The 15,481-nt window shown below is 41.4% G+C and overlaps 1 long non-coding RNA gene across 1 annotated transcript; it reads right to left on the reverse strand.

Annotated features, from left to right (window-relative positions):
* Window positions 1-3,276: 3,276 nt before the first annotated feature.
* Window positions 3,277-14,906, reverse strand: LOC121001803. Its single transcript, XR_005779146.1, has 3 exons — window positions 14,855-14,906; window positions 7,128-7,149; window positions 3,277-3,936 (listed from the first exon to the last, which is right to left on the reverse strand). It is a non-coding gene; the product is annotated as an uncharacterized LOC121001803 (long non-coding RNA).
* Between the last annotated feature and the right edge of the window lie 575 nt (window positions 14,907-15,481).

Consider the following 15,481-nt stretch of genomic DNA (forward strand, 5'->3'; position numbering starts at 1 on the left):
GTGCTCTGGTTGCTATCCAAATCCCAATTCTAAACACAATTCAACTAAACTCATAACACACAAACAGTTAACATGTATGTCCTTTGATGAACACATTCATTAAACATTAACATTACAAGGTCAAAAAGGGAAGTGGACATCTGCATTAATGCCTTCTACTAGAGTTAACTGGCAAGAGGTGTCCAATTAAACAGATGAAATTTAAAGTGTGGGTTTTACAGGTGCTTTGTCCAGTAGTAATGGCACACAAAGCCTGGTTACTGACAAATATGTTCTCAAGAAAGATTGGTTAGTGTGAACCATACCTCGAAGCAAATAACTTTCAGAAGATCTCAGAAGATGTATAACCTGGAAAAGGCTAAAAAAGCATTGCTGGTAATCTGAGTTTACATCAATCTATGGTTAGACAAATTATCTGCAAAAGGAATGCACTCATGAAAAGCTGATCAAATGGCATTCCAGTTCAGGAGTCCCCAGCATCCAGCTGTAATCTGTGGCGAAAGCTTGGAAGCAAATGTCCTCCACATAAGAAAAAAAAAAAGCATCACACAATTCCTATTGAAAACAATGAGTTGTCCATGTAACCACTCTCTACAGTGGTGCAGAGCACTTCCTATTAACTCAGAATTCCCTAATAAAGTTGCAAGAAAAAGTTAATGAACTATTTGGAAGTATACAGATTTCTGCACGGATTGCTAATAATATGTGATCTGATTCCTATCTAAATCACAAATATAGACAAACACAACTTAAGTAAACTTCTAACACATAAAGAGTTGTAACATTCATGCCCTTTATTGAACACATTAAGTAAACATCCACAATACAAGGAGAAAAGGGTAAGTGAACATCTGTGTTATTGACTTCTCCAAGAGCTAATTGAGAAAATGAGTTCAATTAAGCAGATAAAATTTTGTGGGGTTCAAAGGTGCCTTGTTCATTAAATAAAGGCAGACAATGCCTGGTTACTGGCCATTCTGTTCTTCTCAAGGTTAGTGTGAACAATGCCTCAATGCAAAAAACTTTTAGAAGATCTCAGAAGACCTTCAGAAGACATGTAACCTGGAAAAGGCTGAAAAAAAGCATTTTTGACAATATGAGTTTCAATCAATGGTTAGACATATCTGAAAAAGGAGAAAATTCTGGACTGTTTGCTACTTTCGCTAGAAGTGGGCAGCCTGCTAAGATAACTTCTAGATCACATTGGCCAATCTTAAAAAGTGGTGAGAAAGAACCCAAGGACAAAGACCTACAGAATATTCTACAATCTGCAAAAACCTCTGTGTGTGTCCAGTAACAGAAAAACACTGAACAATAAGGGTAGTCATGGTAGGGCACCATGAAGAAATCTGCTACTGTCCAAAAAAAGGAAAGTTACTTTACAGTTCAACATTACTTCATTGCAGAAAAATGGTATACCGTATTTTTCGCCCTATAAGACGCACCTAGGTTTTTGAGGAGGAAAATAAGAAAAAAAAAATTTTAACCAAAAGGTGTGCTTTTGGTGGGCTTTGAACTAATGGTAGCCTGTGAATGACACTATTATGGGGGATCTGTGGATGACACTGTTATGGGGGATCTGTGGATGACACTGTTATGGGGGATCTGTGGATGGCATGACACTGCTATGGGGGGGATCTGTGGATGACAGATAAATAGCATCTTATGCTATGTGTCATCCACAGATCCCCCCCATAACAGTGTCCCTGTGTATTGTGAATGACCCCCAATACAGGGGGTGGGGGCTGGCATCTACACTAGTTTTGTAATGGCAGCGGGGCCCAGTGCAGTCATTGTATTGTATTACACCGGGCCCCGCTCACTGTACTAATAGTATCTAACTGCAGGCAATGTTTAACTATAGAATATCTTTAATACAGCAGCCTGTATTTATGTCCATAGCAGATAGCAGGCAGGAGGCAGGAGACTGTGCAGGTGGGCGGGCACTGGCAGCGTAACTCACTATTCACGTGCCCGCGCCGCCTGCTTCATTCATAAAGTGGACGAAGCAGGCGCGTGACGTAGTGAGTTGCACTGCCAGTGCCCGCCCGCCCGCCCAGCCTCCTGCCTGCTACGAACGTAAGTACAGGCTGCTGTATTGAAGATATTCTATAGTTAAACATTGCCTGCAGTTAGATACGATTAGTACAGTGAGTGGGGCCCGGTGCAATAGAATACAATGACTGCACAGGGCCCCGCTGACATTACAAAACTAGATGCCGGCCCCCAGCCCCTCCTCCCTCATCCACCTCTGACCTTGCTGTGCAGCATCATGAGGTCGATGGTGTATCAGTGTAAACGGCAGCATTCGCCCCATAAGACGCACTGCCACTTTTTTTGGGGGGGGGGGGAATACGTCTTATAGGGCGAAAAATAGGGTAGATATCAAACAGTAGTTCAGATTCAGTAAAGCAGGTAAGAATGCAATCAGTGAGTTAACCGAGGAGTCCTGGAATAAATAAAATGTTTCAGCTGAGCCGGGACAAAGTTATAGTTGAGATGACTTTACAATAGGACTAGCTGGACTTTGACACACAGAATCAAATTTGCAACACTGGATAGTCAAATTGACATTTGGAATAGCAATCGCAATAACACGTGGCACATGGTATAGGAAAGGCAATGGAATGGCAGAAGTCCAGGAAGGGCTAGCATAAGAAACTACACCAAACTAGACTTGGAACAGACTTGACTAGAAGGTTAGTACATTGGTAAATGCATAGGCAGGTAAATTGGTAAATGTATGGGTTACTACACTGGTAAATCCCTGGGTTAGTACAGTGACATTAAGGCAGTAAATGAAGCAAACTGCACATTAGCAGATGATGATTAACACATTAGTCTTGCAACTGAACACAGAACCAAGCGAATTCAGTTCAAAATACTGACAAATACATTCAAGGCCGTCCACAACCTGTCCCCTCCCTACATCTCTGAGCTACTTTCCCGATACATCCCTACACGCAATCTCCGATCCTCACAGGATCTCCTTCTCTCCTCTCCTCTTATCACCTCTTCCCACAAGTGCCTCCAAGATTTCTCCCGTGCATCCCCCACACTCTAGAACTCTCTACCCCAACATATCAGACTCTCACCTACAGTGGAATCCTTCAAAAGAAACCTGAAAACCCACCTCTTCAGGCAAGCCTACAACCAGTGACCCCGCTGCCTCTATACCGCCATGACTAACTTCACCCTCACCTACTGTGTCCTTCTCCCATACCATGTAGATTGTAAGCCCTCACGGGCAGGGCCCTCTCTCCTTCTGTACCAGTTTGTAACTCGTCTTGTTCATACTTGGTTCATTTGTCTGTATTTTGTATGTATACCCCTTTTCATATGTACCTTGCTATTGAATGAATGGTGCTTTAATAATAAATAATAATCATTTCTGCCAGAATGTGGTGAGGTCCAGCATAAGTAATACTCAAAGAACAAATACTGAGAATCCCCTAAATAAAGGCAATAGAATAATATATGAAATTTAGTGAGATCCGATACATAAAGCATTGGAGATCCCAGACCCAAAAGGAGATTGAACCCCATGCATATTGCTGCCTCCTGGTGCAACTTCGTCAGCTCTGTAGTGCTAATTGATTTTGCTCAATATATATATGCATACAAGAAAGTGGCCTAACTATTGGTGTACGGGGAAGAGGAAATGAAGTAGTAAAGTGGAGCTCCTTGTAGTATAGTATCCAAGGGTCTTACTCCAGCAACCCCATAGACAATGAAGCTTAACCTTCTTTATTAATACGACAAGGACCCCCATCCTTATAAACCACCCCCCTCCCTACTGATCAGATACTTATACCCTATTCAAGTTTCTATCTTGGCATATCACTCAACTTTGCTTCCATTTGCAGCTTATCAGTAATGATCAGGCATCCCCTTTAATGGTGTTTCCCATTTAGTTGGAACTTGGTTAGGCATTCTCTGGAAGACAGTAAAAGCACAAGTTGTTATTTTTAAATGGTTCCTTAGGAGGCGAAATATTTTGCTGGTGATAAAATGTTGTCACATAACACCAGGTGCAAGGTCACATGGAGCGTGTTGTATCCATAGATGTATAGGATAAAAGGCTATTTGTAAAATATAGACAACTAAAATTAAATTTATATATGAAATACATATGTGCAGTTATTAAGCCAAATGTCTAGAATATAGGATCTGAGAGCTGCAGGACACCAGATTATGATGAAAGCGTTGTACTGACATCTGCTGTTCCCAGGAGAAAACTCCCTTCAGAAGAAAATCATTCTTGAACCATGTTTCATTTTTCACTACAATAACTATATCAAGATCAGAGTTGCCAACCTAACAGAAATTTCTGGACAGACTGTAAAAAAAAATATAGAAGTGTCTGTGAATTTTTTGAGTCTGGTGGTATTTGACTAGATTATTTTGATGGTAATTATCATCATTTTACAACAGACAGTAAATGCTGGTAATGAGTTCCTATCAGTATATTAAGCTATAGACATGGATTATTTCTAATCTATATAATTCCTTAGGGTTTTCCAATTTGTCAGTAAAATATGTTGGTTGTACGTGATTTTCGGATAAGTTATCCAAAAAAAAGAAAAATTCTGTTTGGCAACCTTGACCAAGATGCGCAAAATATGGCTCATATTACACAATGTGTACCTATCTGTGTGCAGAAGTAGCAGTCACACCCATGCCATTGTGTCTTTGGGCTCAAAGGCCCTTTTACTTTGCAAATGCTAGGTGTGGAGCCCTATAGCAGACAGTGCATTGGGACCCAGGGCCTTTACTTTAGGCTCGTATTAGGCCAATCTAGTCTGAATGGTCATCCATCATTCCACTATCTTACTATTGGAAAACTAGAGATCTTGTTGGAAAAATAATTCAACCTAAATAAACATACATACGTAAACAACATTAAAAAAAATGAACACCTGGATATAAAAGTTGTAATCAATGTTAGTTGTTTTGAACATTATGAAGACTATCAGACGGCCATTTTCTAAACCAGTTATAGTTTATGGGACTATTTTTGGCTGTTTTCATAGCCAGACATTGGTCGGTAAAAACAGGTATACTATGTCAGGAAGGGCCTTCAGGTTTAAAAATAGAAAATGAAATGCTCCACTTGCAAACGCAGGAACATTCACTCCTCACTGGAGGCAGTAGGACCTGACGCTCCCAGCCTGGTGATGTCACATGATCATGCTGGGAGTGTCAGGTCCTACTGCCTCCAGTGCAGAGCGAATGTTCCTGCATGTTTTTGTCATTGCTGGCATTACCGGGGCATGGGGTGGTGGGGGTTCAGTGATAAAATTACTGAGGGCACGACTGGGGAAACTTGCCATTGCTTATACAGGGGCCACAAAGCAGTCGATTACTTGTACTGGGGGGACTAAGGGGGCCATTGTACATACTGAGGGGCCCTATGGCTGTCATTACTTTTTTTGGGGGGCACTATTGGGCCATTGGATGTCTAGGGAAAACTATGGGGGCATTATGTATACTGAAAGTACTGCAGGGGTTGTGTTTAAAAAAAAAATCTATGAAATTCATTTGTTTTTAATGGCTGTTTTTAACAGAACTGATGTAAAACAACCATTATAAATGGATAAACGTCCAGAAAATGGATGCTCAAACTGATGCAAAATGGCTATGAAAGCTGACAGTTTATCTGATTCACAAATTGGGGTGATACAGCATTGTTTGTGGTGTCTCCACATTGATTAATAGATTAGCAGGATTGTTTGTTTGTTTTGTTTTATTTTATGTTCTTCTGATGGATCAGAAAAACGGAAACATAAGCAGTAATGTTAACACAGCCTAACTACCACTGCTGCTGCCGCCCTTCCCCACTCTGTCATGGGGCCACTACTGTCACTGCCACCTTCCCCACTTTGTCATGGGGCCACCACTGTCACTGTCACTTCCACCTTCCCCACTCTGTCACGGGGCCACTTTTGTCACAGTTACTGCCACCCTCCCCTGCTCTGTCATGGGGCCACTACTGCCGCTGCCACTGTCCCCACTCTTACATAGAGAAAGGAGATCACGGTACACGGATGTAGACTGCCAATAAATGTAATATTTTATTCCATCCAATTATGTCAACCGCAAAGATGGCCAACGTTTTGGTCCATCCTGGACATTGTTCACAGCCCATAAATACTGTATATAATATATACAGTGTTGAGTCTGACAGGACCCATAAGTATAAAAGTATGAATCGCAGTACAAATTGGGGAAAAGAGAAAATAAATTAAAATACAAATAAATGTCATAACCAGTATGGGATGCATACATATTATATAAACAGAGATCTGTATCCAGGTAGAAAATCCAATATGGTACAAGTCACCAGAAGAGGCTAGGATATATCCAGAAACCATATTTTACATTGTACGGTATGTTTAGGTTATATCAGTTAAGCTATCCTTGTCAAAAGGCAGCAATGAATATCAAGAGCAATTGTCAATATCAAAAACACAATATTACCTATAGGAAGTTTAGGTGCCCGTTTAGATGCAGAGATAAGTAGTAGCATATGCAAAATAGGCGCAGAGTACATACCTACAGTGTATCAGAGTAATAGAGGTGGATGAAAGATGCAGGCGATGTGACAAGAGCATCTGATGTCGGATGTCTGACGTCAGAGAGATCTCGCACATGCATGGTAGCCAACTGAAGATGAAGTGTGGATTTAGGTGATATCTCTATAGGGCGAGTCCTCGGGCGTCAGCGTACTAAGTATGGGCAAAGACATTGCGATCGATGCCCTTACTTGAATTGTAAGTGAAAAAAAGGGGTATTTTCTACTAATCGTTGTTTATCTATGTAGTAGAATAAGTAAATCTATCTAGGTAGATAAATTGGAACTAGAGAAGTGCAAAAATTTGTAACAAGAAAAATTGACAAGCATATATGTGAAAAGAAATCACAAATACAATTACAACAGACATTACAAAACCTGCACAATGAATATACAAAATTCAAAATTCAACACACATATGATGGATACCCAGCATTATATTTAGAAAGAGGGGTTACAGTATTAGGTGAGTCTAAATGCGTGTACAAATTTGTATATATTAGTAGACTGTTAGTATTAGGAATTATTATAAACTAAGGAGGAATATCTGTACCTCATTGCTGCTATCATCTAGCCTGTTGAAAGAAAAGGAGAAAGAATCACAATTAGTAACATGGCTAAAATTAAATCACCAGATCAAAGTCACGGTTGAGGTCCATTGGTGCCACGGTTTTGAGCTTGTGGATCCAATAGGCCTCCCGTTTCCTTAATAGAAGTTTTCGATTGCCACCCCTCCATGGAATTGGAACTTGTTCCAAAATTTGAAATTTCAATTGACTGATGTGATGTTTATTATTAATGAAGTGTTGGGGTATAGCGAGCTCAGATTTATTACATCACATATCCGACTTGTGTTTACAAATGCGGTCTCGCTCACATTGGGAAGTCTCCCCAACGTATGCGAGATCGCATGGGCACTTGATCAAATAGACAACAAAAGATGAAGTACAAGTGTATTGTCCCGGTATTTGTTATATTTTACCTGATAGGGGATGAGTAAATGTGTCACCTCTCATAAAGTTGTTGCATTGTGCCCAATTTAAGCATGGAAATGTACCTGTATTCGGTGGGGCCAGTGTGGTCTGTTTGGATAGAGTTTTAAAAGAACCTATATCAGCCTTGACTAGCGTGTCACATAAATTCCTAGGGCGCTTGTAGTACACCCTTATTGGGTTCATAAATTCCGGTACATTAGGATAAAACTTATTAATAAGAGGCCAGTGTTTCTGAATAATTTGTTGTATTTTTGACATAAACGGATGGTAAGTGACCACCAAAGGTAAACTTCTAGCTCTAGTCTCTTCCTGAAGGAGTAAGTTACTTGGATAACCTCAATCCTCAATTTTTTTAACCATTTCAGATAGACAGAGTCCTTTTTGATGTGGGTCACTTACTATTCTGTAAACCCTAGAGAATTGTGACCTAGGACGTGAATTTTTTGTGTTATTGGGGTGGCAGCTAGAATAAAATAATAGAGTATTCCTGTCTGTGGGCTTGGTAAAATGATCTGTACTCAGTTCCCCGTTGACATTTTTATTACTGTGGTGTCTAAAAAATTTATATTGGATGCATCTATATGGACCGTAAATTGAAGTTCTCTGTCAATATTATTGAGATATGCAAATAAAGTGTCAAGAGATTGTCTGTCACCTGTCCAAATGCAGAAGATATCATCAATATATCTGCGCCAAACTAGCGCATGTGCCTTAAATAGTTTATGTGGATATATTTGATCCTCCTCGAATTTGGCCATGAACAGGTTAGCGTAGGGAGGGGCCACATTGGCCCCCATTGCGGTCCCCTTCTTTTGTATGAAATAATCATTACCAAACAAAGAAGTTTTTGTAGAGAACAAAATGAAGCAATTTAATACAGAAAGATTGCTGTGCGGTGGACAGGGAAGAGGTAGATAAAAAGAGGCAACAGCTTGTATTCCTTTGGCATGTGAAATACAGTAGAGGTGTAAAGACTGTTAACATCCAATTTCACTAAAAAGGCATCAGGGGGAATCTGTTTAAGTGTAGAAATCATCTGAAGGAATTGTGATGTGTTCAAAAGATAAGATTTGGTTTGACAAGTCAAGGGGGTAAGTATTTTTTCTATAAAGATTGAAAGTGGCGCTAAAATGGAATTTGTGGATGCTACTATTGGGCATCCAGGTGGCTCTCAAAGGTTTTTGTGAATTTTAGGTAGGGTATATAGAACCGGTGTAATGGGGTGTTCGTTACATAGAAAAATAGCAGTTGCCTTATCAATAGTACCTTCAGAGAGGTAAAAGTCCAGGAAGGAATCAATTTATTTTCCTATTTTATGGGTAGGGTTTATGTTTCTAAGTTCAAAAGTATCTGTGTCAGCTAGTTGCTGTCTGATCTCGTTTATATAGTATGACGTATCCATTACTACAATGGCGCCCCCTTTGTAGGCGGGTTTGATCATGATAGATTTGTCATTTTTTAATGTTAGAAGTGCCAAGGATTCAACGTTAGAGAGGCTAGACTGAGAGGGATATTCCCCTCTTTTAAAATAATTAATATTTGCTTGGATTTCTTTTAGCAACTAAATTAATAAAGGCCTCAATTCCAAGATGTGTTTTGGGGGCATAAAACAAATTTTGTTCTTTAAGCCTCAGTGTGAAATTGACATGGTACTGGGAGAAATAGATACAATGGGTGTATCATGATCACGTGGTTGTGAAAAATGTGCTTTGAAGCATAATGACCTATAGAATCGGTTTAAGTCCTGGTCAAATGAAAAATGTTGTAATAAGTCTCTTAGGAAAAAGAAAGTCCATTGGACAACACACTATATTCGGCAGGTGATAGTGTCCTGGAAGAAGTGTTAATCACCAGGTCCATACCTTATAGCCATGTGTAGAGACAGAGTCTTGCCATTGCCAGCGGTATACCTTCTTGAGTTGATAATCCTCTGTGTTGCGAATAAATTTGGATCTTTTTGTTTGTTCTATGTATTTTTTATGTTCATTCAAGATTTTTTCGGTTATCTTTTTGCGGTCATTCTATTCTTGGGTAGGGATTGTTGAAATAAGTTGCGTATCAATTGCTGCTAGCTTATCTTTGGATTCAATAATAGATTTCTGAACTATACTTAACACAATAATGTCCACTGAGCATTTATTAATGATGGTTCCACCACTACTGTCACTGCCACCTTCCCTGCTATGTCATGGGGCCACTACTGCCACTGCTGCCACCTTACCCACTCTGTCATGGGGCCACTGCTTGAATTTTGGGGCACTGTACGGTTAAATACACTGCAATAAATCAGACCATACACTTTTATTGACCTGTAATTCCACAGCTAACAGAAGGTATTAGCTATGAATCTTGGTGCCCTGCACAGTGATGTAGCCGGCGTCGGCAACAAATAACAACTGCCTGTAATACTGACAGCACAGTACCTACAAACAGATTAACTATTAATGTGGGTGCACCAGAACGTAATGAACACGGCGATACCCTGTCCCTGAACTCTCCCTGCACTCTCCCTGCAGTTCAAAGCCTTCACACTAAGATTGGGCCACCAAGTGGGATGCATATGATTAGGCAGAGTGGCCTAGGGATACTAGGTTTATCGCGATTTATGACAAATTAATTTGGAACAAATTTCTTGAAGAACTGCGGCAAATCGTACAAATCCAATTTTTCAAAACTTCACTCATCTCTTCATGACTCTACCCCTTTGTTGCATTATTTGTGCCACCGTTTGCTAATAACTGAAATCTGCCCCAGCTGAATAAATCTAAATAATATAGAACCCATTTGCAACTGAAAATGAAAACATCTGTATGTTGCAGTAACAAATTTACTGACACTATATTATAGGAAAAGTAGAATATGAACCTTAACCCCCTCCCCCAACAGTCACATTGAAATGGAACTTGTCACTTTTAAAATTGTAGATTTTGACTGTATATTTCAAATAAATATTGTTGGTGCACAACTCATCTGACTAAAGTGCTAAATTCTAAGGAGAGACGAGCAAACCGTTTAAGAGTTAGTTCTTTCAGGTTTGCCGAATTTTTCTAAAAGTTTGAATCGCTTTTACCCAAACCAAAGTTGCTCCTATTGCCCTTAAAATTGGTATATAACAACCTATCCTAGGAATTTTTAGGAAAAGATGTTGTCTCTTGTTAATTTTTTATGAATTTTTGCTTTTTCTTTCCTCCCTAAGCCCTTGAATGCAATGACAGCAATAGCAAATAATGCAAATAATGTGAGATTGACAGACATAGCTATCGTTAAGAGTTATGGTTTTGCATATTCCAAAGCTTCCAAAAACTGGGGAAGTAGTCGTAATAGTGGTGGCTGGGTAGGGATAATGGTACTGGTAGTAAGAGTAATGGAATTGGCAGTGGGGGCATCAGCAGTGGGCAGTAGCCATACAGTATGGTAGGCAGGCAGACAGGGCAGTGGCATCATAGGGCCAGCAAAAAATAACTACTGTAAGCAATGTCATTGGCCTAAGCTGATGATTGTGGAAATCGTCAAGGATTCATGCCTCAATTATTTTGCCTAAAGCTATGTTTTGTACACTAGTTAAGGACAACTTTGTACATTTGGGTGTGACACCTTCTTCTGCCACGCTGAAAACCCTTTCTGAGATGACACTGGAGGCTGAATAACACAAACAAAAAGTGGAAGAGCAGCACAACCGGACCTTTAGACCAAAACCGGAATGCAACAGCCGCGATGGGACCGCAGATCCACAGCAGTCCAGGAACAGCAATGAAAGATGGTAGTCACAGCAGCATATCCATTGCGTCATTTATTGGAAGCCTTGAGTGCACACACAAGCAAAGTATGACGTTTTGGCTACACAGTAGCCTTTGTCAAGTATGCTTGACAAAGGCTACTGTGTAGCCGAAACGTCATACTTTGTTTGTGTGTGCACTCAAGGCTTCCAATAAATGACGCAATGGATATGCTGCTGTGACTACCATCTTTCATGGAGGCTGAATAAGACTATATTTCACTGTTTCAATCTGCTGCCCAAAATCCATGGGGTCATGGAACATAGAATGCACCAGAGAAATTCAACAGTCCAGGTAGTACTGAACCTGGGTGTTCAGATGGTACGGTACGTCTCTGTTTGCTGATATGGATCAGCCTGGCACAGCTCCATCATGTTCATAATACTGAACTGGCTGCTGCTCTGGCTTCTGATAGCAGAAACAGTGGTAGGAAGGGGACTAGGCTCAGGGTGCAGAGGTGTATCCCGTGCAGACACGCAGATGGCAGGATTCTAGTCTCCAAAAGCTGTAGCAAGCTGCATACACAGTGCATCCTGGTAATACAGCAATTTGGCCTGGCTTTCAGCAACAGGAGAACATTCCCCCATTTTGCTTTGATGGCGAGAGTCTAAAAGTAATGCTATCCAGTAATCAGCAGATTGCTACATGCTAACAATACGTCTGTCAGTATGTAAGCAAGTATACAGCTTATCATGCTCACCAGCATGCCCGAGGACCCAGTTATTTCTGGCTCCGCCCCCCACTGTGATGAATCGTCGCTATGGTCAGTGTCATTGTCACTTCCAGTGGTAACTCCTCATCCACCTCCTTGATTTCCTCTTCCATAGAACTTTGTCCGTATGGGTCCCCTACAGCTACAGGGCAGCCAGTGAGATGTGGAAGCTTCTTCTGCTGTCCCTTATTGCATCAGTGTGAGCGTATACTCTAAGATAAATATCAGAAGAATGACATTGTGACATTGGTGGCAAATTTGATTGCATAGAGGCCGCTGGGGCCATCTTGATTGAAGACACCGCACAAAATCTCATGCGGTGATGTCATATCTCACCGTGCGAGATTTCGCACGGTATGTTAAATCAAGATGGCCATAGCATACTCTATGCGATCAAATGGATGAATGTGTTGGTTCTTTTTTATCGAATTAACCCCTAAAAGCCCTCAATGCTAATCTCAGATGCTGCGATCAGCGATGAACGCGGCATCTGAGGGGTTCAACGAAGGGGGGGGTGGTCCCATCGCAGTTCCTCGTCATAGGGCCAGCTACATACAAATAATTGCGCTTTGTGACAAAGTAATCCATCACGAAACGAGCTTCTTAGTGAAAACAGCCGAATCAAATTTTCCATAACTTCGCTCATCTCTAAACATTATACATTTTTTGTATAAGTCCCACCTTAGCTGTTGAAAAAATTAAAGCTACTGTTTGTTGTGATAATTTTATTTGTGTTTAATCTAGTCCCTCGACATTTGACCCTAAAGCATCAAATGGTTTAAAATAAACACAAAGTAAGGTCTTATTCACACACAAAGGATGAGGTGAGTATGTTTTTTTTTTTTACCGGATTAACCCTGTTGGATTTGAACAGAATATGACTTCTTTATCATATGGAGGCACTTCTTTATGCCTCCATATAAGATCTAAGGCATACAGACGTAGAGTTGAGGCCTCATGCAGCGCTATTGAATTCCTATTAGGGCTCTGCAAAATACGGGCAAGTGCAAGAAGCCTTGTACACATTTGTAAGAGTGAGACTTGATGAGGAATGTCTGAGCACTTTACCATTCTGTCCAGCAAATTGTATTATTGAACTGTGGCTGCCAGTGAAGAAACTGACATTGTGTTCCAATATAATTTTGAGCAAGGACAGGAAAAACTGGTTATGTGTTGGAAATTGTTTAGCCCTTTCGCTGAGGAATCCCCTATGGTGGGGGATGCTACTATACAACCCTTCTACGTCCAGGCTAGCTAAATAGGTGCTAGACCCTTTTTTTAGGGCATTTATGGAGTCAGGCACATAAGATGGCAGCGAGATGACAAACGGACGTAGAATAACGTCAACGTAAGTACCCATGTTTTCTGTAAGAATGTCAGTGCCCGCTACAATGGGTCAACCCTTTAGGGGACATGTCCCTTTGTGGATCATGGGTAGACTGTAAAAGCAGGCTATTCTGGGGTGTGTAGGTAGCAGGAACGTAAATTCTGTCTGACTGATAAGTCCCTCACTGAGGACTTTAGAAAGTAGGCCCTGCAGTGTTTTACGATGTTCCATAATCGGATTGGAGGAAATCATACAATAACACTGTTCATCTTTTAGAATGGTCTGACATATACTGACATAGTCATAGATCACGTTTCAATGACAAAAGGGCTTCCGTTTCCGCAGGAGTAAGGTTATTCTGACCTCCCCTGTACCCCTCCAATAAAGTCAACTGGTCATGGACCCTGGCCTCTATCCCTCTCCCCTTCCTCCAAAAGCTCAGCCAAGGATCTAACATCCTGTAAGTCTGCAGTATCAATCCCTAGCTCCTCACATTGTCGGCGATCACGGGACGCGAAGAATTTCCTCCACTTAAGTTTGGATCTTCAGTTACGGACAACGCAACCATTGGGGCTCAATGAACAGATTTGCTATGCATGCTTTTTGTAGGACCTGCTTTTTGCGTGTCCCAGTACTAATCTGCTTTATGTGTTTTAAGGGATGCCTCGCCTTCGTTGTATGATCTGTGCCCAGGGATTGCCCAGGCCCTTGGAGATCAGGTACCAGGCTCTCCTTGGGCACTATATTTGTTATTCTTTCATACACAATCGGCTTGGTGGTGCACCTCTTCTGCTTAAAGGGTACTTTCACACTAGCGTTTTTCTTTTCCGGCACTGAGTTCTGTCATAGCGGCTCTATACCGGAAAATAACTGATCAGGCATATCCCCATGCATTCTGAATGGAGAGTAATCCGTTCAGGATGCATCACGATGTCTTCAGTTCAGTCATTTTGACTGATCAGGCAAAAGATAAAACCGTAGCATGCTGCAGTTTTATCTCCGGCGAAAAAAACTGAATACATGCCTGAATGCCCATAGGAATGTATTAGTGACAGCATTCAAAATACCGGTAAAAATGCAGACCGGTAAAAATTTGAAAAAAGATACAAGACGGATCCGTCTGTCCGCATAACAAGCGGAGAGACGGATCCGTCCTTGCAATGCATTTGTGAGACGGATCCGGATCCGTCTCACAAATGCTTTCAGTCAGCGGCAGATCGGCGGATCCAGCGGCCAGTTCCAACGACGGAACTGCCCGCCGGATCACACTGCCGCAAGTGTGAAAGTACCCTAACACCAGCCCTATATTATTAATCTTAATCTTTATTTATTCTGTTTATTCTGTTTCATCCATATTTGGCGTTCTGATGTGGGTCTCCTGCGACACTGTTCCCCTTTTCCATACACATGCCTCTTATTTCCTCATTTCTACATGGCCGGTTGGGCTTCCCGCTATTTATATGTGCTTACCTGGCTGGGATCGCATACTTGCAGTACGTCGGCTGAGGGAGGAGGAGCCATTGTGGGCTCGTCCCGCTCCCTCTCTCTGGTTGGCGGCCGCAGCGTTTCCCGTCCCGCCTAGGGGTGGAGCCTCCCCCTTATCAGTCTGACATGTGGTGCGCGTGCTCACTGCCATACTAGCGCCAGACGCCGCACCACACACCACCACCAGTGTGGTCACATCTTACTCTTCTCTCCAGGGTTAAAATCCTGTGCCTTTGTGCACTGGTTATATGTTACCTGGGGAGCACGTTGTATGTATGCCTCCAGCAATAGCTGCAGCGCTGCTGATGCGCTCTGCAGATAATAGCTGTGAGTCTTTATTAGTGTTGATCACGAGAATTCTAATCGTGAATTTTTATCACGAATATCGGCACTTCGAGAATTCGAGAAGATCTAGAATATAGTGCTATATCTTCATAATTGCGAATATTCTAGATTTCTTTTCATCAGTCACCTCCCTTCTTGCTTGTGGACCGATGAGAAGGCTGCAATATCTTTATCTGAGCTTAGCAACATCCCTAGCAACCAATAGGAAAGTTGTCTACCCCTTTACTATATAAGAACCTCCCCAGCAGCCATTTTCTGTAGTTTTTG

This window comes from Bufo bufo, chromosome 5, assembly GCF_905171765.1.
Source record: "Bufo bufo chromosome 5, aBufBuf1.1, whole genome shotgun sequence".
Lineage (NCBI taxonomy): Eukaryota > Metazoa > Chordata > Amphibia > Anura > Bufonidae > Bufo > Bufo bufo.